Here is a 9,350-nt window from a genome sequence, read left to right on the forward strand (position 1 = left end):
AAACCAGTTTTTTTTATGCAACTTAGAATGGCAAATAAGCTGACGGCCCACCTGATGGAAAGTGGTAACCGTCGCCTGCAGACATGAGCAGTACCATAGATATAACGCTTTCGCCCATGATACCACCCATGTGTTGCTATTTCTGAGAACTCAGGTATTATTCCTCTGTACTCTGTAAATTCACTGTCATATCGCAGTGGTTTGAAGGGTAGAATATTCCATCTTCAAACCAAAATACAGCCATGAAAACACAACTGCTTCACAGTAGTAACACGAATAGTATAGAGGTGTCCAAGCAAACGACTGTTGTTAAAGTCTCCCTCTAGTAAATAAATAAGTCTATATGATAATGTAACGTAAGCACGTTACAAGCTTAATAAAAGAAAAGACAGTACAAGTACGCAGCACGGGTATAATTAAGCCCAAAATTTTAACACTCGGTTAAAGTAATAAAATGTATGTATCACACAGCCGCCTCCTATGATTAATTATCAAAGTTTATGAATGTCGACGCGTATCACTGACACTGTTGGTAATTATTTCTCGGGTGACAATCTTCTTAAGATTGTAACGAGCGTATTCCGGGGTCATGCCTGTCAGTTGGATTAATTATCTGATTATAAATGGGAAGTAGAACAGTTATTAGATAATATGATGGCTTTGGATTCGCTGCAGACGCTGTTGTTTGCTAAAGAAATAATATTTTTCTTCATGTTACTTCAACGAAGAAGATGAACAACGAAGATGGTCTCGATTCAGTTTGAAATTTTTATCATTCATTACTATAGTACCTTCGTTATTTATCAACCGATTTGGAAAATTCTTTTTTTTTATCTAAAAGGTTATTTGAGTGTTTTTTGAGTCTCATAATAATTTTAATTTCAAACACGATTTACTGGTTTATTTTTTAAATCAAATTGACTGGTTTTATTATGATTGAAGTAATTTTTTTTTTGAGTAACAAAAGCTATTTGTTTATCCCCTATTATATATCTTGCTCCTTCTTTTGTTCCTTTTTATTCTTTTTTATATGTTTTTGTTTTATATTTTTCATTGATTTTACTCGAGCATAATAGTATAATTGTTTTTTTCAAAATATTCTATTGTCAGTTATTACAGTCTATTGAAGTCCTTTCGCTTTAAATTCCATTTACTCTTGCAGTAAAGATATCAGAGTAAAATGTAGGTACTATTTTGTTTTTATACAACTTATATTGGCAAACAAGCTCACGGCTCACCTGATGGAAAGTGGTAACCGTCACTTTTAGACGTGACGTGTTTCGTCCATGATACCCCCCATGCGTTGCCATTCCTGAAGACTCAGCTGTTATTCCTCTGTACCCTGTAAATTCACGCCATATCCCACCCTTCAAACCGAAACACAGCCATGCAAACACAACTGCTTCACGGTTGAAACACGAATGGGAGAGAGGTGCCCAAGCAATCGACTTTTGTACAAAGTCTAGTAAATAGTCCATACATTATATTGCATTAATAAGACACATAAAAACAATTAGCTTTCTACATATCTACATCTTTTTGGTAAATTTTCAGTTCAATCATCAGACCTTATTTACCATTATCATATAATTCATCGCCATCAGACAAAATGTCTAAACTTGTTACATCTGCATTAACTATACCATATATATTAAGTATATCTTCTGCTGTTACTTCAACAGTAACCCTAATATGCTTTACTGTTGGATTATCATCCGCTTTATAAAGATATAACAAATTTTGTACTAGTTCAAAGGTAGACCTCTTGAAATGTTTGACCCTTGTTAAAAGGCACGACGTGTACGATTCTGCACTTCGCCAGTTTACTTTTACAGTCAATTTATTTCATAAACATGCAAAACTACATCGAGCCGTACAGGCTTCGCTAGGTCCGCTCGAATTTACAGCTACTACACCTTTACAACTGGAGCCTTTAGCTCTCATAAAAAGTCCCTAACAAATATTTGCACCCAGAACGTTTGCTAATAGCCCCATTTCTATGGCAAGCGGCTGTAGCGAACGTCCATTCGGTCGATTGCCTTTGAAACGTAGCTTTTAGTCCATTTTAACGAGTTAGATAATTCAATTTTGTAACAAAATCAGTTATTTTGATTTAAAATCTAAACGACTGAACCGATTTTGATAAAATTTCAATAGAACTAATCTGTAAATATATCCTTTCGGATAGAAAAAGAACTTTCCAAATCGGTTTATAACTGACGGAGATATAGGATAACAAACATAAAGAAACACATTTCAATTGGAAACCTACTCCCTTCTGATGTCGATTGATTATATAAAAATACCATTTGAAAGGAAATTTGTAATTGTATATGGTGTAAATTTATCTTATATTGATAGAATCAGTTGGCATATAAAAGACCTATTCATAGATTTGATGTTAAATTTAACATAAAATCCATCAATATGTCTTTTATAATTAAGTAAAGGTGATGTTATGATACCTTATCAACACATTAATCGGATTTACTATAAATAAATTTAATAACTTTGTACGCGCAGAAATTATAATTATTAATGATATAAATACACGTTTATATATATATATATATATATATATATATATATATATAAAGTGGTAACCGTCGCCTAAAGACATGAGCAGTACCACGGACATAACAGAGTATACTGTTTCGCCCATGATACCCCCCATTTCGTTGCGTTGCCATTCCTGAGGACTTAGGTGTCATTCCTCTGTACCCTGTAAATTCACTGCCATATTGATTTGGCTAGAGGAATATGTGAATAAAAATTTATTTATATTATACCTCGTCAATCAAATTAAATTAACAAGTAAAAAACACCAATAACAAATCCAAGTGACAGCAAAACTATTGTCTTTTATCAAAGTAGTTTTTAACATATCCGGCGAAATGTAAGCAGGTCGAATACTATAAATTCAAATTTAAAATTATTTTTATTCAAATAGATTTATTTACAAGCACTTTTAAATCGTCATTTTTTTAAATCTACTGTAGAGTTTGAAAAATTAGTCATCTATTGAGAGGAGCCAGCAAGAAACTCAACAATTACTCTTTTAAATCTCTGTTAACATTATGTGTGTTTATATAAATGTACTATGTCTAAAATTACATGGTCATTAAAAAGCTCGTGCATGATCGATTAACATTATGCACGTTTTCCCTTCGAGCGTGTGTCAGATATTTATTTTAAATTATATTAATTTTCTTAAACATCTTGTGTTAAAATGTATACCTACATTTATTAATAAAAATCAGACTAACTACTTTAAATATAATAAATAGTTAAAATTGTTATTGTACCAAATTTGGTAATAAATTATTCTTGTAATGTATATAGAACACTAATTTATATTTTAATTAATTTTATAATTATTTATTGTCATGATACTTGAATAAAAAGTAATAAAATTGTAAGAACACGTGGTCTCGCTGACTTGTTCACTCGAACTCGGTCCTGTAGATATAAAAGATTGTTATTTGGGTGGGGAGACACTTCTTGTCCAACCGTTGAACAGAGCGGAGCTCCCTGACGTATCAAGAGTGAACAAGCATAGTAAACCACGTGGTCATTATATAAAATATATCACAATTATTGTTGATGGAAATCCTAAAGAAGCTGTAGTTAAATAAGTTTGAATGAATTAACAGAAGTTGTATATTTATGTTATATTATTTATTATATTTCATATACAAAGTAAAATAAGTAAATATATGATTTAATAGTATGATATCTAAAATAAATGAACTGTGAGAACTTGTGCTTAATTTCTATTTATTATTAAGAGGCTTACAACCTTTATATAGCTAAAGAATATATATCATATATACATGTATAGTTGGGATTACATAATTGAATTACTATATAAATCTATTGCCCTACAGTCATTTATTTAATTTGAGACGTGCATGGTGTTAGTCGTGATACGTTGATTATGACAGCGAATGTTGACAAATGTCTACTTTACACTATTCAAGACTTTTTTTTTATTAATCCTATCTTATTAATATGACCTCTCCTCTTTTTGAAGTCGGCTGTAAAGTAAAAGCAGTCCCTTCTTTAATACTAGGCAGTATTACCTTGCCACGTTCCGTTTACTGTATTGTAACAACATACGAGTATATTGCCCGCATTTGCTGTAAGCCTATTACAATCAGATAATGTTTTATGAGTCATAAATATTTTTCTGTTCATTTTCCTCGTTTCGTGTTTAATATTAATAGGTAGATTACGACTGTGCTTGAAAAATTATCTGCTGGCGGGTACGAGCTTTGAAAATAATCTGAAAGAGGAAATTTCCTTCAATTCGAATTTGAAGAAAGTATTTTTCTTTCTGTGTGTAACATTATACTTTTTTAAAAAAAAAAAAAGTTATCAATAATATTTTTTCTTACAAATTTTGTTTCTTTACAGCCTCCAAAAAAGTTCAAATTCGGTTGTAATTCTTTTTTTCTGTTTTTTTACCTCATAACTTCGTCATTTATAAAGAGTTTATAAAAATACAACAATTTGGAAACATCTTCTTTTTTTATCTAATTTTTGTACCTTTAGTCATACCTTCAGATTGGTTGCATATATTTTTTTAAAAATCAGGTCTACAGTTTATTTCGAATCAAAATAACTGGCTAAATTTTAAACTTTTTTTAATAATTTTACTTAAATCGATAATTTATTTTTACAAAAAAAGTATTCAATAAATATGCTTATTTATTTAACACTTTATTGTACCAATATTACAGTAACTGTTGAAGGATTTTCAATGAGAATAATGTAGTATAAAAAAGGAGGCCTAAGCAATCTCTTTCAGACAACCTTTGAGTAGAAGGAATTAAAGAATGAATGGAATGGTAGGTGAGGCCTTAAAAAATAAGCTAAACATGTACACCACGTGTCATGTACACCATCAAACATGTATGAGATTTACTCTCATATTAATTCTATATTCATTTAATCTCGATCGAAGCTTTTGTTTTTTATTATAGTAGGAAGTCCAAAAACACGAAATCTTATACCAACGAGTTGACATTACATTTATTTGGTCATTTATTCTATATTAGGTAATAAAACTTTATCGAGCTTAATGCCATATGGCATTCTCTACTAGCTTACCATTGGGTAAAAACAGAAAGCATTTGAAGGGCAGTGGTGGTGAAAAAGATGACATATTTTTTTTTTATAGTGACAGTTATTAGATTCCGCATTCTAAGTTCAAATATTTTAAATTTAATCACGTGTATACTTAATTATATTATTTCGTTGATTATTAATATTTTTTGGCACTATTAGATTTTTTACATGTTTCGTTGTCAAATGTTATTGTATATTTACAATTTAACATTTTATTTTAAACCAGCGACCCGCCCCGGCTTCGCACAAGTGAAATGCTGATACTAAATAGCGTCGCCGGCCCCCCATTACATTATGACATCATATTAGATACCTCTAAAATTATGAGTGTTCTTCTACTATATTATTCATGTATTATACATATAAACCTTTCTCTTGAATTAATCTATCTATTAAAAAAAAACCGCACTACAATCGCTTGTGTATTTTTAAAGATTTAAGCATACACAGTGATAGACGGGATTCGACTTTATTTTATATTATTTAGTGAATAAAAGTCATATTTTAAAAACGTAATTTTTTTTATTCTAAAATAGACTAGTCTATAACTTACGAACTCCCTGTTACTGCATAATCTATGGTTGCTGAAAGGAGCGTGAAGTGTGAAGCAAATTGCGACGACCCACTAATTAGCAGCCACATTCACGTCGTTCGTTACAATTGAATTGCTTTTATATACCGTCACCTCTTCGTTTTATATATATATATATATATATATATATATATATATATATATATATATATATATATATATATATATATATATATATATATTTCAATATTAAATTTAATATAGTTTCAATATTAAAAATCATAATTTCAACAACAATTCGTTATTACTGCAAATCTAGTAGTAAAATTAAATTGGAACTACCCAAGGCAAGGGCAAACCAACACACACATGCCCAAATACTCCCTTTGAGTAGTATACTATAGCCATATGCCTAATATTTACATAAAGTAAATAATATTAGACATGTCTGTATTATTATAATATTTTGGACGCTTCGGAAGATGTCTAGACATCTTTTATTTATGGCGAGGTCAGTAGAAGGGTTCACTATACATAAATAAATTACAACAAGATAAACCAAACATTATATGATTTATGTTTCTTATTTCATTCATTTATGTACGATAAACTTGTACTTAAGAAAGCTTTAAGTATCCACAACAGGTGCTTATGATTAAAATGTATATCATGTATTCGTAATAAAGTTGTATTTAGACGACTTCTATGTATAAGAGAGATATTTAAAAATATATTTACATACTTAAATTATCACCAATGTACTTTCATAATGTAATAGGAGGGATTATAAGGACCTTAATAAGGGCTATAGAACAATATCTTTTAAGATGTTTTTTCTACTACGAAAATCTATTGAACCAAAAATGTGGTTTTATTCCTGAAAATCTAACTTAAAATTTGATGTATGGTTTATTTTAATACACTATTTACAAGAGGTTACCCAGACCCAAAACTCATCAGTAGGAATTTGTGGATAACTAATTTGTATGGAAATTTAAGGCTTGGTCCCGAAATAGAATGGGCCACCCCTTCTTTTCCTGTGATTGTCGTAAGAAGCGCCTAAGGGAATTTAATGGTTGAAGGATGGGCAATAGCGTTATTTTTGAAACACCATCAAAACCTAACTGCAGTTGCCAACCCATCTGCCAAGTGTGGCAACTACTGACAAAACTCCAAGGGAGAGGCTTATGTTCAACAGTGAACAGCTAATAATAGCTGATATGTTATAGAAATTTAAAACTGTAAATAAGGACTAATATACTGTGTCGCAACCTCGTCAAAGTGACCGGGATATATTTATTGACCAGAATAAAAAAAAGAGCCCATGTCTAACTCAATTACAAATATTACATGTATGTCAAATTTCATAAATGGCAAGCTGATAAAAGATTTTTTTTGTCAATTTTCAAAAACAAATATTTTTCAATTTGCATGTACGAACTAAATTATTTAAAGCTTTTTTTTTTATACAACTTGCTGCAAACAAGCTGACGGCCCATCTGATGGAAAGTGGTAACCGTCGCCTATAGACATGAGCAGTGGATATAACAGAATATACTGTTTCGCCCATGATACCCCCCATGCGTTGTCATTCCTGAGGACTCAAATGTTATTCCTCTGTACCCTGTAAATTCCCACCCTTCAAACCAAAACACAGCCATGCAAACACAACTGCTTCACAGTAGAAACACGAATGGGACAGAGGTGCCCAAGCAATCGACTTCTAACAGCAAAAAAATATTATTTAGCAACGGTATTCTTATTACATTATCACCAAAATATTGAAATTTAATAATAAAAAGTATTTGGAAACGTCAAAAGTAAACTATGAAATAGTTTTTTTTTTTTATTTAACAACTAATTCTATGATTTACTTATTAATTAATCACTTTATTATATTAAACATTTGTCACCTGCTATAATTGTAATGAAAATAACATATGCCTATATTTCGTTGAAAATAGAATTATATTTTTAAAAATTGCCAGACGATGATGTCTCTTCATACCCAATTATACTTCCTTATGAACATTCTTCTATTAAATGACTATAAATTAAAAAAAGAAAGATGGTGAAGATTTAAGAATATTAATTCTTATAGTAAATAAGAATTTTCTCAAAAAAATTTTACTTATTTTTAGATTTCGTATTCTAAAATAATATTTTATTATGTTTTTTAATTATTCAGCTATAGTATCTGTAGACTGTTTTTGTTTTCATTATGTGTTTATTTAAACTTTATTGCACAGTGAAATTCTATGTACATATGGCGGACTTAATACCGAACGGTGATCTCTACCAGTCAACCATTAGGCAAACCGAGAAATAAGTAGGCAGTGCATTACTGAATTAAGTAAATATGAAAAGAAATTCTTAATATAGCCGTATATATGTTTATAACACATAATTAGACTAATATAAACATACACATAGTATATTAAATAAATAAATATATACATATCATAAATACATAGAGAAATAAATGGATAAAATATTATTATAACAAAGATTTAACCGTATTAAAATAACAAAAAAAAAAAAAACAAGCTATAACTCTATATTGTAATATAGAGGAAACAGAAAGGTAATATGTATATGTTATATATAATATAATGTACAATATATATATATACATACAAGCGATATATATTTAGTATAGTATGAATCTTTACTATTACTTAATAATAAATAATAATAAGATGGTTAAAGTAAATAGAAATTTCTTTAAAATCAATTACCTGCATTTTATATTCTAAAATCGCATTTTATTATCTATTTATACAAGTATAATATTAACATGTTATAAGTTTTTACAAAATAATATACATGTTAAACATGTTTTTTTTTTTGATACCACAATAATAGATTATAAACAAAATTACATGTAACAAATATATCGTGCTCCGTAACATGCATTTGCTAGAAAATTCTTATAATAATAAGTAATTATGTAATAATTAATAGATACATTAATAAATTTAAACATGTGAATAAAAATTACAAACAATAAATCTTACATTCAACGCGATAATAAATACGATAACCAAATCCAATTTTACTTACAAATAACGCAAGAAATGTTTACACGATACCGTAAATAAATTACCGAATTCGAAATGCAAATGAGTATAAACGTTCGAGTTTAAAATTAAAACTTACCATCTGAAGATCCGTTGACTTTTAAAAAAACAAACTTCCGAACAACCATTCCATATTTCGTCTATGTACAATAGATACACAAGGTTTAAACACTGCCACCTTCACAGTAACACACTGGCATAACTCGAATATTTCGAAATCTCAAAATATTTCGAATTCAGAACACAGATCCGCCACGTCCAGACACGAACTCGCGTCGTGCCAACTGAGAAGCTTATGGGCGCAGAGTTTGCGTGAACTATACACCCCGCTCTCCCCTGACCATGGTACCATAATTTTAGTCAGAAATTCTCCCATAAAAATATTTATTTCGCGACCGTATTGCGCAATGCATAAATTGTGGAAAGCAAACATGCACGTAAACGTCTTGGAATACGTTATATAAATTATTCGCGGTGTATTCCGTAAACGCGCAGCGGACTACGCGCTCTTGGGAGGAATGCCAGGCGGTTTGTATGAGAAATAGGTCTAATTAAGCTCGTTTTCATTCGAATTCGGACCAAAAATTCAGTAATGGAAGGCACGGAAC

The 9,350-nt window shown here is 30.1% G+C and overlaps 1 protein-coding gene across 1 annotated transcript in view; it reads right to left on the bottom strand.

Moving 5' to 3' along the window:
- LOC113517876 (leucine-rich repeat-containing protein 24-like) overlaps positions 1-9,073 on the bottom strand; it is an 85,240-nt gene extending 76,167 nt beyond the window's left edge. Inside the window, exon 1 of the mRNA XM_052893758.1 lies at positions 8,822-9,073. The gene's annotated coding sequence lies outside the window, so the exon portion shown is untranslated. The remainder of the gene's footprint in view (positions 1-8,821) is intronic.
- Positions 9,074-9,350: the final 277 nt, after the last annotated feature.

Source organism: Galleria mellonella, unplaced genomic scaffold, assembly GCF_026898425.1.
Source record: "Galleria mellonella isolate WM207_F2 unplaced genomic scaffold, CSIRO_AGI_GalMel_v1 utg184, whole genome shotgun sequence".
NCBI lineage: Eukaryota > Metazoa > Arthropoda > Insecta > Lepidoptera > Pyralidae > Galleria > Galleria mellonella.